Below are 12,533 nucleotides of genomic sequence, written 5' to 3' on the forward strand. Positions count from 1 at the left end.
TGCTGAAAATGGTTTACAGTCTTAAAGCATTGTAACAGCCATGCAGTATCCATGCTATCACGCATCAATATCACCACTAACACACTATTAATACTGGGAGTTTATAGGACACTCAGGAGACACATAAAATACTACCCTTGCAGAGGAAAATTTTGATAATGGAGCCTGTGAAATTATTTCAACTGTTGAAAAGAGCTCACTCGAACTTAATTCCAAACTACAGCATGGTCATGATTATATAGCAAGTTAATTTAACCCATCGAGGCAGGAGCAGCCATAATGAACAAAACAGATTGAGGGAGCGTGACTTACCAATGACCATTTTGCTGAGAGTTCTCCATAAGTTTTGTACACATAATAAATCACAAGTGGCTGTTTAACTATTGCATCATCTACTTGGACGTAGACTAGATGTCACACTTGGTGAAATCTCACACAGTTGTTATTGTTTTTAATAGTGATTTTGCATTAAACAGGGCTGTGGGATTGTGCTTGGACATCTAAACCTCCATAATGGTAAAAAATGTTAATTTACATCTGCTAGTGCACTCTGTAGACTTGGGCTCATAATTTACCAAAGAAAGTACATATGTGTAACGTCTCAAGACAACTACTGTGACTTTCTGTATGCTGGAAATCATAGCCCTTGCAAGGAGAAAAGAAAAAAACCAGCAATTCCAGCTCATTCAAAGTAACAACAGCCACTAAAATTTAGCAATGCAAAGTGACAAATTCACCAGAATTCATGTTTATGGATTTCTCCCACTAAGCAGAGAAGCTAATCATAACTAGTCCATCTGCACTTCTAATCTGATGTTTGTACTAAATTCTGCTAAGAAAAAAAATCTGGTGCATAAACTACTTAGACTAGTAAAGGGTTTTTTCCTCTTTGCATTTAGACACATGTAAAAAAATGGCCTCCTTCCAGTCTTGTGTATCTTGACTGGCCGCAAGAATGAGGTCCCAGCCATCCTCAAGCTCATTAAAAGAGCAAGTGCAGAAAGTTTAGATGGGGCTCAGGTTTTCTTAAGAACAGATGCAATTAAAATGTATGTATCCCCCCACAACTGTCAAAGGAAGTCATCCCATTTTCCTAGTTTTGGGGGTTCTACCATTCATTATTATTGATACAGTGTTTACGCTAGTGGTACTCCAAGTCATCTGTCCTTGATCATACTTTTTATTTCAAGGAAAAGTTAAATGCAATGTGAATAGCCCCTGTGTCTGCCTGCTGGGAATATACATTAATGCTTAACTGATAAAACCAGCGTCATTCTGGCTTTATTTGTCTTCAGTATCATGTTGGATATGCACTACCTGATTTTGACTTTGGTTAATTTTACATCCTTATTACCTACAATCTAGTCTTCACTAGATTTACACTACCAGATAAATAGAATAAAGCACAGAGGACTGAAATAAAGAGTGTCTTGTGTCTGGAAATAATCACCTATGTTATGGAAATTTGTAAAAGCTGAAAACAAACATTATGGGTCTCCAGCTTTTTTAATGTGATGCTGTTTTTAGCTTCTCTGATAGAAAACTTTGTTTGCCCAATTTCTGTGTGATATATTCAGGAGAAAGTAGTACTATTTTTGTGTGTGAGTGCAATTAATAAAGAGCAGGTAGGTAGTCCAGCTGATATTAAATTAAAAACTTGGGAGCAGAAGCCATTTGTGTAACTTTTCCATTTTGTCACTCTCCTTTTCAAATAGCTAATTTAGGATACACCGTCACACTCTAGTGTTTTATGGTATGTATATTTTATGACAGCTAAATGACAAATTTGTCTGAAACGAAGCTATTCTTTGAAGAGTTAATTATAACCTGTGTAACATATTAAAGAAAATCAATATATATTTGGAATGAGTCACTATTGAATCTTCTTCCAAACAGAGCAAACTTATTCTAAAAATTAAAGCTCCATTTTTAACTATCCATATTTGCTAAAATAACATAATTTGAGAGTTAATTAGTAGAAAAGGAACATTTTGTCAATATATCTGTGCAACAATCCTTTTCTAATATAACATTATGTAATCTGCTTGTATGATGTTCAGCTGAAAATTTCATATTTAATGTTGTTGACAGCAAAACAATGGGCCAGACTGGTCTAATTGCTGAACACCTTGACATATGTGATATTTGGACTTTGAAAAGCATCACCAAATTTTGGGTATCTGTTCCAATCTTTCAAGCTCTTTCAAATAATTAGACAGAGATCTAAGAATTTACTCTGAGAATTGCTCAAGGAGTACATAAAGAAAAATGCATTGCATTTTTCCAGTCATCTCCAGAGCTAGGGATTTTGTCTCAGCATACAGGTTTTGTCATTGTAATTTCTTACTATGTATAATGTACTACAGCAATAGTATCTCAGTTCTGCAGCTACAGCCATCCCAAGTATAATGAACTAAAACTTTCATATGAAATAACTCTAAATGTTTTGAAGTTGACCCACCTTTTTCTAACAGTGATTACAAAGCTTAAGAGTTATTTCATTCATACAAAGTGAGGGAAAAGATTAAAATAATATAGAAAAAAATATAGCACTAAGAGAGAAAGATCCTGAAATAGAGAAACAAAAAGACAAGCTTTATCATATTCATTGGTTTTATAATTCCAAAAAAAAAGTTTGAAGAAAAATAAGAACATGCATAAATCAATTCATGCTCTACTCAGGGAAGTGAATTTTTTAGTTATATGTGGATGCTAGCTTCACATATGATTATCTCTAGGTATTGAGCAGAATCCTGTCTCATCTGATTATACTTTGGTCAGGTAGGCTCTGCAACTGTGCGTTCATTTTAAGAAAACAGGTTTTATCGTTGTAGCTGCAAAGAAGTGAGCCATAATGTAAAACCAATCCATTGTTTGTAGGATTATAAACAGATTATGACCAGGATTACAGGAGCAAATCAATGTGTCATCTGCATACAATGGACCCAAATTTATGGAGTTTCCAATTTTCATTCCTAGAAGCAATTCTTAGTTGCTGAAAAATAAGGCTAAAGGTTCAATTACAATTGCAAAAAGAAAAGAGGATAATAGACAGCCTTGTCTAGCTCCCTGGTGTCATTTTAAAAAGGGCGAGTTTAAATTGCTAGTATGTACAGACCTGGTCAGGATATTACACAATATTTTTAATCCAATTTTTATGAAGGTCTTTCTAAAGTGAAGGTGTGAGGGTTTGGGGTTTTTTTGGTTTGGGGTTTTGCTTTTTATTGAGACTAGTCAATAAGTATTTCCATTTTAATGAATCTGAAGAGTCTCCCAGTCAGTTGAATGGACAAACCTGTATTATCAAACTCTTGTGATGAATAAACACAAAACTCCAAATCCTCCTCAGTGAAGCACAATGGAAATAATTCAGGTTGATCAGGAAATCTTTTGCAATGAGCTGAAGAAGTGTCTCAGTGAGCCTCTGCTCCCCTTTAAACCTTCACTTCAGGTTTACTAGAGATTTGAGTACCTGTATGTGCTCTTCGCATGCAGGAGTGTATTTCAGCACTGGTATAAATGTAGTCTGATGTTTAAGACCAATATCCAAGGCTGCAGATAGATAGGAAAACCAGTTCATTGGGCTTGTCGAGTTGTGTAATAACAGATTTTTTGATTCAAATGTTTGGTTAAACACTTCCAATAACAGTTTGGTTGTGGATGTATGATTTCTCACTGAATGTTTACTGGCAGCTCATCTAAGCACGTTACTTTCCCCACTGTTAGACTTTAACAGCATTTATTATTTCTTATTAAGTCTAAGGTTACACTTTGATCTCGTGAAAGTTTCAGTAAAGTGCTTTTGTTTACAAACTTTATCTTCTGTTTAAAGCAACTTGGAAGATTAGAGTGTCTGACACTGCTCTTTGAAAGTGTTATTTATGATTTCTAGATCATATGTCAAAGTTTGAGCCTTTAGTTTTAATAATTGACGCAGTTTGGGATACTTCATCTTATTCTTTACACAGAACATGTGCCAGCAGTTTCTCATTTGTATTCTCTCTGGTTTACTTTATATGAAAGCTTTTCTGCAGCCATGGCGTGTTGCCGTTTGTTCACTTTTTGTCAGCTAATTCAGTTGAGGTTTTTTTACTACACATATTAGTATTCATTGATTTTTGTCATTTTAAAACTATTATTCAAAATTACTATTGTTGTATCTCTTCTTTTTTGAGGTGTGCACCATTGTTAATTGTGTTTTTTAATGATTCCTGTCTTGGATTTTATAGCATATTATTACCATCACAGAATCAAGTTTCAAATTAATATTTTGGTCTGAAGAAAAGCACTCCTTCTCTTTTTTCAAGAAGTGTTTGATTTGTTCATGTAGTTTCTTGCTTGTGACAATTGTAAAACGAAATTTTTCTGCTACTTCTACACCAGCATCATACTCCTACACCAAATATCATACTTTAGTCTTAAAGTCTGTGAGACAGGGATTAGACAAAAGATTTGCTTGGCCCTTGGTGGTGAAGATTTTCTATGGAGAAGAACCTATGTCCATCTCCAAGATACATACTGTTAAGGTCTATTATCTGCAGCATCCTCACCACAGTGAGCACAGGACTGTCTTTCAAATGCTGCAAATGTCAGGCTGGTTTGGAAGAATGAAGTGTCAAAAGAGAAGTCAAAAACGTGTGTGTAACACTTGTCTGACATTTTCACTTTGGCGTCCTTTTTCTACGAGATAGATCGCAGCCTATTGATCCACTTTCCATGTGCTGTTCCTAGTCGGCCCAAGACAAAGTGAACTGAAGTGCTGTAAGCCAGAGGTGGCTAACAGGCAGATCCCTGAAACCAGTCCACCACTCAAGGCAAATGAGCATACACTTCTTGCTAGCCCCAAAAGAAGACCTTCCTTGACATTGCCACCTGTGTACCTATGACTGGTGGCACTCCCAGATGAAGCTTGTGTCTGTGCATCATGCTGATGATCTGTGGGGAAAAGCCCTCAACAAGAGGTGAGCTCTTTGGAGCATTGCCTTTCCCGTTGCCAACCTCACCTTGTCTTATGCACAAAAAGCTGGATCCCACTTCTTTTCAACCCTGCATTTATTTCTCAAAGGCACTGGGACATCTGGGCAATAATACTGACTGCCTCTGCGAAAGCAGACAGGCAGCTGTGTGTGCACGCGCTCGATGATAGATCCCACAAAGATGTTGAAAAAGATAGAGTAGAGGAATGAAAACTACATATCCCACAAGGGAGGGTCTTCTGTTATCTGTCCAAGAGTAACATGCAGAACCAGCTCAGAGCTGCACATCCAGCCAGGTCCTGTAAGTGAATCAGCTGCACCCGCGAGACCGGTGGTGTCGAAGGCTGTTGATGGATCAAGCAACAGTAACGTACATGTCTTCCCCTGCTCAGTGGCCGTAAGACATTCACCCACCAAGATCACTAGAGCTGTCTCCATGCAGTACTCCAGACTGACACCTGATTATGAAGAGCGCTGAATTTTGTCAGCTGGAGTTCTAGACACTCCTTTTCCAGTATTTTTGCTTAGACGTAAGAGTTTAGAGATCTTAAGTAGTCATGTTTCACACATTTGTTGAGGTGAAGATAGTTGGCAGAGAGGGGTCTACAAAGCTGTAAGCACCCTAGCTTTCAATCATTTCTCAGCTTAGCTTTAATATAAAAATCTATTATTTCAAACCTTAAATCTTCTGTTAGAATTTTAACTTTAAAATTGAAGGCTTCTTTCTCCCAAGAGATTTAATTTCTTTACGGATTGTTGGATTAAAATACAATCTTCCTGTCGGACTTCTCCCTGTTTTTATGATCCTTCCTTAAGCACAAGGTTCTTGGCCCTGTACAAGAAACAGAGAGAAAAAAGAGAAAACTGCACTTGTCTGGTGGTCTTACATAGAGAATATTTTCCAGGAACATAGAAAAGAAAGGAAAGTAGGACAGCAGCTTTATTATCCATAGTAGTTATTGTGAATAGAAAGAAATGGTGATGCTTTGTTTCCTACAGTGGTGACATGTACAATAGTACTTGCACTGTATCGTGGGAATTATCCAAAACTCTTGTACTAAACTTCAACATATCTCGTGTATTAACTGTCCACACAACTTATATTACAACTACACACTGAGAATGGGCAAGTAAATTTACAAACTTGGGGTAAGCCATCTTGCCTATAGAATATGAGAGAAATTGGTAAGATCATCAACACCCTTAATTGATTGTCATATATTGATGACCTAAATTCAAATTTTATATCAACAGAAGTTCCCACAGAATCTCTAACTGAATGCAAAGAAATGCTGAAGGACTGTAATTTATTTCTGCCATGCCAAGACACTATATATAGCTGATATAGCTGCAGACAGTGGTAACCAAGGTACTGATATGCTGTTTACAAATATTAACAGGCAACCATGAGAGCACTAGGAGAATGCTAGATCTTCAATTAGCATAGGACAGGGTCTACACCCTACTTTTATTAACGTTAATATAACCGATTAAACCAGAGAGATCCTTCTAATAAATAGCTCTTGTTTGGGCAGGATATTAACTGAAGGAAAAATTATATGAAGGCTTAAGGTTAGGATTTGATTGAAGATTTTAGGCTACTGAATCTATTTAGTAATTAGATGAGGACTAAAGGGAACATTTTATCTCAGAATGAATATGACTTATTTGTTGGGACAAAGAGCCAAAGTCCCGGGTGTCATGCTTTCATCTACTTACAGCAAATGGAGGAAACTTGGCTTCTCAGCAGTGGTCAGTAATCAAATGTGAAAATTCAGTCAAGTTAGTATTTTCTCAATTACAAAGCTTTTTAATGTGTTGTTTTAAAATAATTGAAAATAAGCATCAGTGGGAATAAAATTCTCATTTAAAAAATGTTTCTGCAGCAGGGATGTCTAAACAAAATACAGCAAATAGCTCCATTCTTAATGGTCTCACTCTGTCTATTGTAAGTGCTGATGTAAATTACACCAGGGTTCAGAGCTACATCATTTTCTCTACTGTATTTTTCTGCTTTCATTCCAAGGGCAATTTCACATAAGAAGGGTGAAAAGAACCACCAGGAGGGGCCAAGTTTGCACAGGATGAGGTTTTCTTCACATTAATTTTTCTCTCAGAGTAGATACCCATAGAAAGATTTTTAGAATTTGCTATGTAAAGAGAGGAATTCTTAATTCAAGGTGTAATTCTGCTCGATCATTTACAAATATATACTTACAAACATTCACACATGGAAAGTGCAGTGGCTTGTTCAGTCAGTAGTACTATGTCGACTATTGCAATGCAACAAACAAAAGAATAGCAGGAAGCAATACCACAGTCTGTATCTAAAAATGTCACAAAAGCAAAAGACATCCCAGCTTTACATCTCTAGACAGTGTGCATGACAGGACAATCTGCAGAACAGGAGATGCTCTCTTCAACTGAGGGATATCAATGCTTTCCTAAATCACCATATTTCTCCAGGGTTCACGTGATTTGATACTTATTTTTTCTTTTGAATGTCACTTTAAAAGAACACAGAATACATGCAAAAATATAATTCTGAATTTGTATTCAGAATTCAAAATGCATGGATTTGCATTTGTCTTATATTAGAGCATAATTCTGAAGGATTAAAAGGACTTAGGTTTTGGGGGTGTTTATAAACAAAGATGGAATGAACTTGTCTTCCAGTTCTAGTTTCTTGGGATCAGTCTCTCCAGTGAAATATTTAAGAATCTGATCCTTTGCATCGATCCCTTCACATCCTGTTGATAAAAGAGGAGTTGTAAAGTGGCATGATCTGCATATTTGCTACTAAAAGCATCCATCCTACTCTTAAGCTATGCAAGCACCAGTGCCACGGTAAAGCACCAAGCACAGCTTTGCCTAGGATTCTTGAACAACTTTTGGACAAGGAAGGCATCCAGGATCCTTCACTGACAAGCCTCATGGGGAATAGATTAAGGATACTAAGAAAAGGTTGTTTGTAATATTTCCATCTGAAATCTGGGAAGCATCAAGTGGTGCTATGCAATCTAAGCCAAAATTCCAGAGACAATCATGAGAGTAGGTTGAGATCTGCCATCTGATTTTTGTCTCAAGGACCCATAATTTGAACTGAAAGTTTCCAGAGCTTATCTGTGCTTAAAAATCAGGCACAAGCTGCCTGCATTTAAGCATTTAAAATGGGTGCACCCAAGAAGAGGATGATTTTTGTAAATTCAGCTGCTTAGACAGAAAAAAAAATCCAACAATGACACTTGTGTATGAAGGCAATCCTAGGCCAAAAAAGAAATGAGAGAATGAAGCACAGCATGACTTCTGTCTGCATAGAAAAAAAACTCTCCAAAAGGGTATGCAGAGGTTTCAGAATTTTTTAAAGTTTTTTAAAAATCTGTTTATTAAGAAAGTAAGAAACATCTCCATGATCCCCCCACACACATACCAAAATGGAATTTTAAAATTATTTTGTAAACTTCTCTCTTTGGGATATGGGGGTATGTGACTATTACAAACCTTGAACAAACATACAGCTAAATCAGTCAGTTAAAGTTGTGATTAAAGAAAAACAAGCTGTAAGTGAAGTAGACAGAACTGCTAATATCAGGCAACTGGGACAGAAAGTAGGATAATAGATTGATCAATTTAATGACTGACTAAAACTCAGTTCTAAAATAAGCTACAGGACAAATAGGGGTAAAAATCTTTCCTGACTAAACAGTCATTTCTTTGTGATCAATTCCTTCATCTGCATTGCATACTGTTATACAAACTGGTTGAGATTAAAATCTTGAGGCTCTGTTTTTTGGATTTGTCTCAACTGGCAGCTTATCCAAGGTTATTAATCAGTTCTGATTCATAATTCTCAAAATGTCGTAAAAAGGGCTCACATTAAAAAAAAAATAAAAATCATGTATATCACGCAAACATCTTTCTGAGGATGACTCAGTCAGCTGTAGGTTGTGCCACAGCTCTGTTGCAGAGTGTACCACTGTTTGAGTCGCTGATTCTAACCAGACTTCTTTGAACCTTATTTTCCCTGGAAATACTACAGATTTCTTTTCCTTTCTTCCCCTCTGCAGAAGACCAAGAAGACACAAATGAACAGATGTCCCATAAATTACTGTGACCCTAACCGTACCTTCAACACACCACAGTAATGGAAAGTAGTAATTAAACCTGGATACAGTTGTTTAAAATTAGACACTGGTTACAAGCAACAACAACAACAAAAAAATCAGGAATCTGGGACAGATCATTTTTGTTTTCCTCAAGCATGAATCAGTCACCAAAGGATTGCCATGTTTTTTTCAGGACAAAAGGATCTTTTCTCATGATATTTCAGCTTCTGGGCAAGATACTCTCTGAAGGAGATACAGCAAATGTGGGGGAAAAAAGTCAGCGTGGAGATGCTATCCATGCTGAAGGCTTTTCCAGAATCCTGTAGTTTTGGTTACATACATTAAACCCAGTTGTCAGACTAAATAGGAAAGGCAGGCATGTTATGTTAAGTCAGTTCAGTTGGAACCTCAGGACATTAGGAAACTGAGCTGTAAACTGTAGAGCCTGACCTGGACAGCTGAAAAATTCTACGAAGTAGAACATTATTTAAAGACATTTTCTGAAGGTAACAAACAACCCTGTGGCTTAAGTCCTGAATACAGCTCTTTAAAAAGTGCTTCTCCAATCAGCATTTTCAAGGAAAATTAGTTGCTCTTCAGTGGCAATTAAAATGCTAAAAATTTTCCAACAAAATTATTCAAATACTAAAAAATTTCTATCAAAATTCAAAACATGCTGATGTTGAAATACTCCTATGCTGTATATATATATATACATATATATATATATAAAAAAAATTCAGACATTGTCTGCTGTTGTCTGTCTGTTGTCTCTTCTGTTGGTACACTTTGCAGACAGCTTTCACCTCCAGAAAGTCATTACAACCTTTCCTCTAGGACAATGCAAAGGCAATGCGCTGGAAAGAATCAGACAGTGTATGTCTTTGGCTTCAGTGCATCGTTGAGAAATACTGAGAATCTGGGAAGCCTGTCCCTGAAAGAGAATGGAGACAAGAAACAATAGCCCCAGAACTCTCATGAAGTCTTATTTCCAAATCAAAATACTTTGTTCTTCAGCCAAAACTATGTATAAACTCTGTTATGTCTTTAAAGAAAACACATTTTTTAAAATTTCCCTTAAAGAAATCTGAAAGAAAAAAATAATCTTTAGCAAAACTAACAATAATCTGATGAAAATAATTTAACTATAAAATTACCAAGATGCCTTATCTTTTCAGCTTTAAATAGTCACAATTTTGGCTGCAATAAATATGGTCAATGCAAGTATAGGTATTTCTAGAGAAAGTAATAGAGGTTCAGGTAAGACTCATACAGAAAGTTCATACACTTAAGAAAAAATCCAAAAATCATAAAGGATATTTCAGAGTTGCCTTACATGAGAAACTCACAGACATAATTTTATATTGTTCCATTTTTCAGACCAAATTAAACTTCATAAAACATAAAATCCATCTTTTACCTGTCTATTATACAGTGTCATGAAAGGTAAGAAATAAATGTTTTATCGCTGTCAACTTGAATATGCAGCTCATGCCTTTCTTGCTCCATTTTAAGACTAGTCAAGAAAGAAAAAAAAAAAATACCAAAAGTTGACTAACATGCTCTATACTGAAAAGGTTAAAAGGCACATTTTGGGATATTCTGGGTGAACATACCCTGAACTTTTATTATATAATTCTAAAGCATATTTTTAATTTTGTTTTTCACGTTACAGCTTGTAAGTCTTCCAAGTCATGCTTATTTCAAAATGTTAATACAATCTGCTCTTAAGTATTTTCTAAATAGCTGTAAAATCTGAAGGTTTTTAGTTCTAATTACAAGTATTTGTCAATCTATTTCAATTTCACAATTCTACTTAGGTTGCTTAAAAAATAACCTTGTATTTCTCCAATTTGGGTAAATCTAACATACAGTCCACAAATTATGTTGGGGGGTCGGGTTTAACTAGTACATTAAATTGCCTTAATGAGATATGTTGCAACTACCCAAGGTCTTTCATCTACCCAGTGTCACCAGATTCAAGACTGTTTATCTCCATTTTCTCCATCACTTCATAATGCTGTTGTCAAAGAAGACCAGGATGGTTTTCCATCATGGAAATATAGACACAGTAGAGAACACAACACAAGTCCATATGAACTTGGAATAAGGCTGTGATGCCCTGTCATGAGTTGTATTGCTCTTGGGAGAATCACTTGAATCTTGTATTCCGTTTTTTCCAGATGAACAATGGAAAGAATACACAGATATGACTATGCCATTAGAACAGCAAATTCTGTACATCCCCCTTAGTACACTATGTTACTCTATGTTACTATTAGAGTCAATATTATTATTACAAACAGTAATATATATATATTTTTTTTTTTTTTAAGGGTACTTATTTTTCTGAAGATTAGTGTGGAGACCTAAGAGGCAAAAACATGAAGAGTATTACCATTACCACTGGCTGGAAATACTTCTGATGGAATAATTTTTCAAAGGAAAATTCAAGAATGTCCAAAGTAAGATGCTTTGGAAACTTACATGGGGTTTTGCCAAAACTTTGTTTCAGAGAAAACGAAGACAAAATTTCCAGCGATGAAGAAAAATGTACTGCTTGGATATCTTCCAAATGAATCATTTCAGATTTTGTGTGTGTGTGTGTGTCAAGCTTGTGTTTTCCAATACAAAAGTAGCAAAAGGAAAAATTGTAATAAAAGGCTATGTTTTTTCCAAAGTGACATACTTTGATTGATCAGCAATATTTTGATGTAAGTGGAAGACAGGATCTGAAATTTTTCGTTGCAGAGAAATTTAAAGCTTGCATCTATTACATTTTCTTTCCTTCACCTTCATTGCTTCAGGCAGGCAGCAGAATGGCAAAATTCAGGTTAAATACGTGCCACTGAAAGTCTTCTTACACAAGGTGATCTTCCTTTGTCTGCAAGCTTCACCACCAAAATCTTCTGTAAAACAACCTGCAGTGGCCCTTAGGATGTTCAATAAATGGCCAAAAAGGTGTGTGTGTAGTTTAGTCTACAAAAACCTCAGTAGATGTTATTTCCCAGGGATCCCATTGCGGACCATGATACATTCTGGGAAAGGTGCTGTACAGGTAAAACACCTCCACAAGGTACATAAAGTCTTTCATCCAGCAGCATTGCCAATGGCACAGAGTTTCTCAAATGGTTTTGGTATAGTTGCAAATTGGAAAAACATTTATATACTTCAGTGAAGGAGCATTCTGGGTACAAAATCAAAAGCTTCATTTCCTCCAGTGCATAAAAAGAAACTTGCGAGTCTACATCCAAATCACTAGGAAAAAAAAAAAGAAAACCAAACCAACATTAGGAATAACTCCTGCACAGATTTTTGGCTAGCATCAGTACTTTTGTAGAAGGACATTTTCTGTCTAATGCTGGCTGCTTGCTGCTTCATAACACTTGACAAATTCTTGGTTCCTAAAAGCAACTGTAAATGTTTTCTGAATTGCTTCATTTAGCAGGGA

Source organism: Accipiter gentilis, chromosome 27 (genome assembly GCF_929443795.1).
Source record: "Accipiter gentilis chromosome 27, bAccGen1.1, whole genome shotgun sequence".
Classification (NCBI taxonomy): domain Eukaryota; kingdom Metazoa; phylum Chordata; class Aves; order Accipitriformes; family Accipitridae; genus Astur; species Astur gentilis.